Source organism: Anopheles aquasalis, chromosome 2 (assembly GCF_943734665.1).
Source record: "Anopheles aquasalis chromosome 2, idAnoAquaMG_Q_19, whole genome shotgun sequence".
Lineage (NCBI taxonomy): Eukaryota > Metazoa > Arthropoda > Insecta > Diptera > Culicidae > Anopheles > Anopheles aquasalis.
The window spans coordinates 51,032,501-51,042,500 of NC_064877.1; the positions used below are offsets into that span (position 1 = coordinate 51,032,501).

At 44.4% G+C, this 10,000-nt stretch overlaps 1 protein-coding gene across 2 annotated transcripts in view; it reads right to left on the minus strand.

Annotated features, from left to right (window-relative positions):
• The window catches only part of LOC126571683 (uncharacterized), a 32,360-nt gene that overhangs the window by 5,107 nt on the left and 17,253 nt on the right, over positions 1–10,000 (minus strand). Inside the window, exon 2 of one of the 2 annotated variants that reach the window (XR_007607916.1) lies at positions 9,976–10,000. This exon is cut by the window's right edge and continues 384 nt beyond it. The exons of the other annotated variant lie outside the window; for it this stretch is intronic. The gene's annotated coding sequence lies outside the window, so the exon portion shown is untranslated. Of the gene's footprint in view, positions 1–9,975 lie in introns of those variants that run through there. 2 annotated transcript variants of the gene reach the window in all.

Genomic DNA, 10,000 nt, shown 5'->3' on the forward strand with positions numbered 1-10,000 from the left:
GTGCTGCCGGCCAACCACGACGCAGGCCGGCCCACAGCAGCACAAGCTTTCCTCATTGGCCGGGAGTGCGCCCACGCTCCGCGGCTCGGCCCCTCTTAAGGCCCTTCCGCACCGGAACCAAGTTTGATGCTGATGTGGAGCTTAACCCTCAGGGCGACATGGGGATAGAGAAGGATGGAGGCCTTGAGGAACGGCCATAGGGAGATCTCCTTTCCTCCTACGCGCCGGGTCGCTTTGTTGTTGATGTTAAAGTAGAGAAACGCGGTAGTCAAAGTTTTGCTTCGCACACTTTTATTTCAAATTTATAATTCACACACTTTTATATATGAACTATTGTGTGATACTTTATATTTTAGACCAAAGTGAGTAAAAGAGCAGGTGAAGTCATCCCGAACAAAATCGCTGGCGAAAATTAGATAAATGAATGAAAGAAACAGACAGTTGTAGATGCGTGACAGTGGTATGATTTGGTTACGAATGAATTGGTTATGAATAGCAAACGTTCCAGCACCCTGCTCACACGCTTTTAGACACAGCCCGGTTGCTAGTTTAATCTATACCGTGTCCTATATATTCTCATACAAATCCAATCATTTATATTTTCTTAACGGGTGGACCATTTTCTATCATCAGAGTGTTTTTTTAAAGAGAACTTTTACTAATCAATTAAAAAATATGTTTCGGAATTACCCTCCTCCCACCCTTTTTTACGAGCTTCAATCGCTTCGATAGTCTAACGCACGTGGCACGGACGACTTTCATAGACATTTCCTCCCATTTTTTTGGGATCGTTGCTTCAAACCGAATAAAATTAGGCAATTTTTGTTCGTTTAGGTTCAATCATTATATAAAAAAAGATAAAGTCCAGTTGGTTAACATCTGGTAAACTGGCAGGCCATTCATTCTTCGCTAAAAAGCTTGTTAAATTGTCCCTGCAATAATTTTAAACCAAAATTGCTCCCCCCAAAAAAGCACTTCATCATGGTGGAACACATAATTTTCGTTCCCGTATAATCTTTCCACGCTAGATTTCACCATTTTCTTCATAAGATATCTTTTATAATACGTTGAGTATTTTTTCCGCCTTTAAAAAAAAATAGGGGTAATTAACCGTGCGGGCAAATATCCCCAAAAACGATCACACTAGTCGCATTTTGAAAAACTGAGGATGTTGTTTTGGTTATCTGTTACATCCTTAATGTTTTTGGACCACAATCTATCGTTTAGGACATCACAACTTTGCTCTAGAACAAATAGCAATTCATCAGAGAACACAAGTCGTGCCCAGCGTGCCGCGATACAAGAAGAGTTGATGTTCCATTTTTTTTTTGTTCGTTAGCTTCCGGAATTCCGTGAACATTCAATTTTTCATAAACATTATATTCTAGCTCCTATTTAAAAAGTTATACGTGGTTGATATCAAAACTTTCAAATCTGTGACCATTTTTCGTATCGAACGTTGAGGATAACGTCGGATACGTTCCCGAACGGTCTTGATCGCTTTTTCAGTACTAGCCGACCGCTTTCGCCCCGATCTTTTTTGTAATGTAACGAGGAAGTCTCAGGCTATCTTTTAAGGGATCGATATACGAAATCACGTTTGATTCCAAGATGCTTAAGGGTTTTGAAAATAGGGTTTAGACGCTCCCTATCCAACATCGTTTTTTATAACACAGACACGTAATTGTTTCATGGTTACTAAAATTAGAACCCCAACATAAAACAGACCAATTCAACTGCCAAAATGTTAAGTAAACACTAAAATTTGAGAAAACAATATTGATACTTGAACTAGGTGCCGTGAGCATATCAAAAACGTCCTTCAAAAAAGTGTATGAGAATATATTGGACACGGTGTAAAATAAGGAAATGTATCATATCATCGCGGAAAAGCACCTACTTTACCTGATAAAACCATTGAACTTTTCCTTCGATATCCTTCGTATCGCCAAACGCTTGCTGTCAGGCGCCTACATATGTCAAACAAAATCGTCAAAAAAAATTGGCAAAAAAGTGTTATGACTTCACCTGTTCTTTTATTCACTTTGCTTTAGACTGTTATACCTTTATGTGTTAACATTCTTAATTCACATAATTCATACAATCATAATTCGTGTATAGATAGTTTACTATAGCGTCTGCTTAATTCAAACGGTAGCTTACACTTATCCTACTGCCTACAAATGCACTTGCTGCTCGTTGACCTTCTTTACTTATAAAGCTTTTTACAAATTTATCCACGTTCTTCCGTTGGCGAGCGATCAACCGCAGTGAACAACAAATGCGCCCGAATAGCTTCAAACAGTGCTTCAGAAGTTCTAGTATAATCGATGGACTTTGCAATGAATCTATAAAAATCACGTTTTTCCACGTGCACTGCAACATGAAATCTTTGGAAACAAAATGATTGAAAATGATTGATAAAGGGTGACTTTTGGCAGGAACTACTGACATATAACACTAGAAGACTCTACTATCCCGTTGAAACAGAACATTTTCTCGCTCCTGTTAAGGCTTAATAGGCCATACAAATTCTCTCCTATCATCCCCGATCTATAAAGGACTCGTGCTGGGCTTTAAAAATAAATTTACCATGGATCATTATAGGAATTAGTTTACACAGCAACATGATTCAAGCATAATGTTTCATGCTCATTAGCTCCTTAAAAATTAGAGGCCCACCGTAACACAATAAATATTCATAGTGTGGAGCTCTCCATGTCTTTGGTAGATAAATTGATGGGAGCTTTACAAGTCCCAGTGTTTCTGGGATTCTTTGCTGTACTGCCATCTTATCGAAAGCATTTTTCGTGTTCCGTGGAATCATGCGGGCACATTTTTAAAAAATGTCCCGCATTACTCCAGTACCTAGCAGATGACGTGGGTCTATCACCAGTATATCGTTCACCATATCAAATTCGCTGTCGTCTTCGAGCGGTGTCCTTACCCGCCGAACTGCCCTGCCGCGGTAGCAGCGGTAGTGGTAAAACGCGAGGCGCGAAAGAGACGATGCAATGTGTGGCCATCTTTTCTTTCCCCTAATGCGGCAAAAACGGCACGTGGTGCTCACGAATAAACTAGTCTAACATATCGTTTGACTCCGGATACCCTAATTCCTATGCTGGTGCTCGTATGCATTAAAAAAAATAGACACAATTTGTCGATTCTTCATGGGCAAACCGTCCATCGCACTGCAGAAACTAAAAATGCGGCATCAATAGTATTTATCCATGAGTCATCAGACAAAATTGGAAAGCTCTATCAGTCGAACTCTAATCGTGATGACGAAAAATGTGAAGCAACTTCGTTCCGAGGTTTATGCATTTTCAAAAACTGGCATCCTGATACGTCCAAAAAGTTCATCGTGTGTCACTTTGTGAGCGCCGGATATGGCCGTTCCAGTATCTGTAAGATCTTGGCGTTATTGCCCAACAATAAAAGAATCACAAGAAGGCACGGTTCTGAACGGCTGACGACTCTGACCGACAAAAAGCTCCAAAGGATTTTGATCCGACCGAGACCGAGGAAAAAGTGGCTACATCGCTGCGTGGGATTGGCCGTGCGATCGGTGCAACTGGCCAAAAAGTTAAGAAGTACCTGGCGGACATGGGTAAACACGTCAGAAAACGGAAGTCCCGGCCACTGATCTTGAAGCAGCTCGCAAAGACTCGAAGCGATCGTTAGACGAAAAAAAGCGGCTGAGTACCGAAGATTGCGAACCCTTTCAACGTCGACAAAACGTCGTCCTCAAATGCTTTTTGCACTATTCTCAAAGTATCCTTAGCGGAAAATTCACTCAAAAAAAAATTAATGCAAATTCTTTGCTTCAGCAAGTTCACCATAGCGAAAAACGAGCACCATAGCTCCGAATATGGAATCCGAAATACGCCTACCGCTATTGGCTCCATTTCAGGTATCTCCTTGAACAGTACCATAAATGTCCAGATATGCTTTCACATATGAGTCCTTATGGCAGGAAAGCCAGCGATGTTCAAGTTCACGAGGATTTCATAGATACCCCTGGTATTATCTAACAGCTTTGGCAATATGGTAGCTAGAAAATTTTGAAAAACGTGTTGAAATTAGAAATAATTCGGCATACATGACTTAATTTGCTACTTACCTAAGCTATTTCTCCAATATTCTCCAATATATAATTGTGGCAGTCTTGGCCACAAGATTCTATTGCGTTTTGTTAATTATCAACTTAACTTTGGCGTTGCCTAGAGACGCTCGTTGCCTAGAGACGCGCGTTGCGTAGCAACGCGTCATACACATCAGAGTAAACTGGAGATTTCTCGATCTCTTTCAATCCGGGCTTTTGGCGAAGCTACACGCGTCCGCGGCACGGTGCAAGGGCCGAGTGTTAAAACATAGTTCCGTGCAATAAACCAACTACACACTCGTAACTCATCCACTCCAATCCTTTTCCCCATCGTTTAATAAAAAGAGGAACGTTCATACTATCCGTTCCTAAAGTGGTGACCCCGACGTGATCGGGAAAAGCGATTTGTGTGTTGAAGAGATTTCCGCCAATGACGTTGTGTTTTGTCCGGTGAAATGAGCAGATTTTTGAGATAGTGAGCGCGCCAGAGACACGGCTATAAAATTCGCGTATTTCTGGAGTCCTACCGTGATCGGTGTGGTGTGTGTAACCAATGAAAAGTTGCGGTTAGAAAAATCCGATATTTTCGGAATCAATCGCCATATTGGAGGACAATACGTTCGTTTCGAGAGAGTGAGACCACACGCGTTCCGAGAATAGCACCGCGCGCGATTTGTGAATAAAGCCCCTTGCGTTCCGAGAAAAAACACCGCACGCCTACTGAGAAAAAACCGCGCGCGTATCGAGAAAAAGCCGCGCGCGTTTCGTGAGTGAAGTCACGTGTGTACTGAGAAAAAACGCTGTACGCGTGAGATAGTAACTTTAAGCATTTCCGATGGCGAAAGAAACAACTGAAGAGGAGCTAGCACGCTTACGGGAAGAGTTGGCCCGTATAAAGCTTGAAAATTCGGAAAACCTTGCCGTGCCGAGTATCACGAATGAAACGACGCCGTCCTACGCTGTTAATCGGGTGGCGTTAAAGATAGGCCCATTCTGGAAGAAAAGTCCTGAGCTATGGTTTGCCCAGCTGGAAGCACAATTCGCCTTAAGTGGTATAACTCAGGAGCAAACAAAATTTTACCATGTGATAGCAGCTATTGACAGCGAAATATTAGACTGCTGCTCAGATATTGTGCGCTCTCCCCCGGACTCAGAGCAATATTCAGCGGTAAAAGCGCGCATAATGAAAGAGTATAGTTACAGCGATCAGGCGCGTATACAACAACTGCTGAAAGGATGCGAATTAGCAGACCGCAAACCGTCACAGCTACTGCGACAAATGCAGGATTTGGCACGAGGCGTGTTAACAGATGAACAGTTAGTGAAGTTTTTGTGGTTGCAGCAGCTCCCAGAGACGACCCGCGCAGTCTTGAAAATCTCCGAAAATGTTCTGACCCTTGTTCAGTTGGCCGAGCAGGCAGATCAGTTGGCGGAAATAGTTCGCCCGCAGCAGGTTTTTGCTGCAGCTGCACCACAATATCCAAGCCACTACAAGCCTCAGTATAATGGACGCCCGCGCGGCCGGTCTGGATCACGTCATCGATCCCAGAGCCGCTATGGAGGTGCACGCAGAGACCATCAGAGCAGCGTATGCTATTATCACTGCAAGTATGGTGCGGATGCTCACCGCTGTATACAGCCCTGTTCCTACGCTTCAGATTCATCCACGCAGCCAAAAGAAGAGCATCAACCACCTGCATCAAAAAACAGCTGACAAGAACGTAGCAGCACAGAAGCCAATGTCGCTAACACTAACGAGCGACCTTCCGGCAGCCTACTCACCATCGTCGATAGGAAAAGTGGTATCCGCTTCCTAGTCGACACCGGCGCCGATGTTTCAATTATGCCAAGAGTCGTCAGCAGACCACCAGCTGATACCACAACTAAACAACTATTTGCTGCGAACGGATCACGAATAACAGTATACGGCGAAGAGCTTTATCAACTGGATTTGGGCTTACACCGAGCGTTCCTGTGGAAATTTGTCGTCGCCGATGTGCAATCCGCTATGCTAGGTGCTGACTTTCTTAGTCATTATCACCTGCTAGTGGATCTGCGAAACGGATGTTTGCTAGACGGGCTTACGGGTATCCAAGTGTCCGGCTCACCAGATCTGTCATCACAGATGACCATTACTACTCTGGATCAATCCTGCCCGGTCAGTGAGTTAATCAAGAAGTTTCCTGGGTTGACATCATTAACGTCACCCACAACTCCGGTCCAGTCCGGGATTTTTCATCGGATAGAAACGACAGGACCTCCAGTGTTTGCCCGACCACGCCGCCTACCGCCGGATAAGTACGCAGCGGCCAAAGAAGAGTTCGAAGCACTACTACGACTTGGAATATGTAGGCCATCAAAAAGCAGTTGGGCCAGTCCACTGCATATGGTGAAAAAGGCCGACGGCCGCTGGAGACCGTGCGGCGATTATCGAGCATTAAATTCCGTAACAGTGCCGGATAGATATCCGCTGCCTTACCTTCAAGATTTCACTGTGCTACTGCAGGGAAAGACTATCTTTTCAAAAGTCGACCTGCACAAAGCGTATCACCAGGTAGCGGTCCATCCGGATGATATTGAGAAGACGGCCATTACTACACCTTTCGGCCTCTTCGAGTTCACTACCATGCCTTTTGGATTACGGAACGCTGCTCAAACCTTCCAACGGTTGATTCACGACGCTGTAAGGGGACTCGAGTTCGTCTTCCCCTATATTGACGACATCATCATAGCATCTAAATCTCTGGAAGAACATCGCGAGCATCAGCGAGTTTTATTTCAACGACTGCACGAGTGCCATCTGAAGATCAACCCGGCAAAGTGTGAATTTGACAAGCCTGAGCTATCTTTCCTTGGTCATCAGGTCAGCGCGGAAGGTATACGCCCGCTGCCGGAAAAAGTGGAGGCAATAAGTCAGTTCACTAAGCCGTCAACAGTCAAAGAGCTGAAGCGGTTCGTAGCAATGGTGAATTTTTATCGGCGATTTATACCGCATGCCTTGGAGGCACAAGGACCATTGCTAGAGATGATGCCCGGCAATAAGAAAAATGATAAGACGCCGCTAGTTTGGTCGGAAGCTACTACATCTGCCTTTGAAAAGTGCAAACAACAACTGGTGGACACCGTCCTGTTGGCACATCCTGATGCGGACGCAGAATTATCTCTGTGGACAGATGCATCCGATGTCGCCGCAGGAGCCGTCCTACACCAAAAAGTAAACGGTCAGCTGCAGCCTTTGGGATATTTTTCCAAAAAATTCGAAAAAGCGCAGCAAAAATATTCTACATATGACCGTGAGCTTACCGCAATTTATTTGGCGGTACATCATTTCCGTTACTATGTTGAAGGAAGGAGTTTCACGATATATACGAACCACAAACCACTGACGTATGCTTTCCATCAATCTAGTGATAAAGCATCACCTCGTCAATTGCGTCATCTCGACTATATAGCCCAGTTCACTACTGACATCCGGTACGTGGCTGGTGAAGAGAACATCACAGCAGATTTACTATCGCGCGTAGAGACTATCACAACCATTTCCTCGATAGACTACGAGAAGTTATCAGAAGATCAGTCTTTAGATCCAGAGCTGGGTGACATACTCGAAGGAAGGATAAAGACGGATCTACTCCTGCAAAAGGTCGCGATTCCAGGCAGCACACGAAAACTCTACTGCGACTGTCCAAAGGGTATTTTCCGACCCTACGTCACGAAAGCCTTCAGAAATACAGTGATACGACACGTCCATAATCTAAGCCATTCAGGAACCCAACCTACTACCAAAGCAGTGTCAGAAAGGTTCGTCTGGTTAGACATGAAACGCGAAATTAAGGAGTTCGTTCAACGCTGTCAGTCCTGTCAACGCGCTAAAGTCGGACGTCACACACATAGTCCGCTAGTGCAATATCCAACGACAGAGCGCAGGTTTGCTCATATCAACGTGGACATCATCGGGCCATTACCCATCAGCTGCGGTCAACGATACTGTTTAACCATCATTGATCGTTTCACCCGCTGGCCACAAGCCATTCCTATCGCTGACATCTCTGCGTCCACAGTAGCAGACGCCCTAATGAAAGATTGGATCGCCAATTTCGGAATACCTACGTACATCACCACCGATCAGGGCAGACAGTTCGAGTCAACATTGTTCAAAGAACTAACTGCTGCACTGGGAACACAACATATCCGGACTACGGCATACCATCCTCAGGCGAACGGAATGATAGAACGATGGCATCGTACCCTGAAAAGCGCCATCTGCTGCAAAGATTCCACCAATTGGGTTAAGCATCTACCACTGATTATGCTTGGCTTACGCACAGCGTACAAAGACGACATCAAAGCATCGCCAGCAGAGTTAGTATACGGCACAACTTTACGTATTCCTGCCGAATTTCTAAACGACAAGCCGCAAGTCACACTGTCCGACCACTCCGAGTTTCGACGAACGTTAAACGAAGCCCTCGAAAGAATACAGCCAACACAGTCAGCATGGCACAGCAAGCCAAAGACGTTCGTGCATCACAACCTTTCAACATGCACTCACGTTTTCCTGCGCAATGACATCGTTCGTCCCGCTTTGACACCACCTTATCATGGTCCTTATCTAGTGTTAAAACGCAACTCAAAGTCTTTCCAGATTCAAGTAAACGGGAAAACCACCGTCGTGTCCATCGATCGCCTTAAGCCAGCTTACGGTACGGAAGACGATACAACGCCATCCTCAACGCAGACATACAACAACATTCCTCGGGGAACATCATCGTCAGACGTCGAACAGTCACCAGTGATCGAACCGAGATCGACAACATCGTCATCGCCACAACAAGATTTTTCGACTGGAGTTACACGGTCGAAACGTAAAGTCACAATTCCACTACGATACCGGTAACACCAGTCTAGGAGGGGAGTACTGTGGCAGTCTTGGCCACAAGATTCTATTGCGTTTTGTTAATTATCAACTTAACTTTGGCGTTGCCTAGAGACGCTCGTTGCCTAGAGACGCGCGTTGCGTAGCAACGCGTCATACACATCAGAGTAAACTGGAGATTTCTCGATCTCTTTCAATCCGGGCTTTTGGCGAAGCTACACGCGTCCGCGGCACGGTGCAAGGGCCGAGTGTTAAAACATAGTTCCGTGCAATAAACCAACTACACACTCGTAACTCATCCACTCCAATCCTTTTCCCCATCGTTTAATAAAAAGAGGAACGTTCATACTATCCGTTCCTAAATAATAATGAGAATGCGAACCAATCCCGCTGGTGTCTCAATACATTCTGTTTATTCTACGCAGATTACAATCGATATAATTAGCCGGTAGTGGTGTGTACGAGTTGTGGTGCTGCGTACACCTCTATGCCCTGCGGTATAGGGTACAAGCGAGTGTAGGAGTGAGGTACTAATTTGCACAGTACTGTCCGTTATTATATCTTCTTCAACTGGTATGATGTCTGGGTCTATGCCTGGCCAATAAAAAACGCGTGCTGTAGATTCCCAAGTTGTTATACTACATTTTTGCACAATACTCCACTGTGAGAAGTTATAATAACTAAATTGTATTTAAGTATTAAGTAAATAACCGAAACGTGGTGAATATTTCACAACAAATGATATTTTCTTGGCATGTGTTCATTCTAAAAAAGGCTAAAACGACTTGGCGGACAACGGCGCTCGATCACGACCGGTGGAGAAATCTTTTGTAGCAGGCAAAATATTTAAAAAGTGGAACAAGCTTTAAGAGTTTACTTTTTTACTTATCAGGCGCTACAACCAAGAGCTTTTGAACGGTCAAGAAGATATTTTCAGCTTATTTGAAGTTACTAATGAACTTTTTATTAAAGCACAATATGGGGCGAGAAACCTTTGTATTGTGCTAATTTAGTCAGCC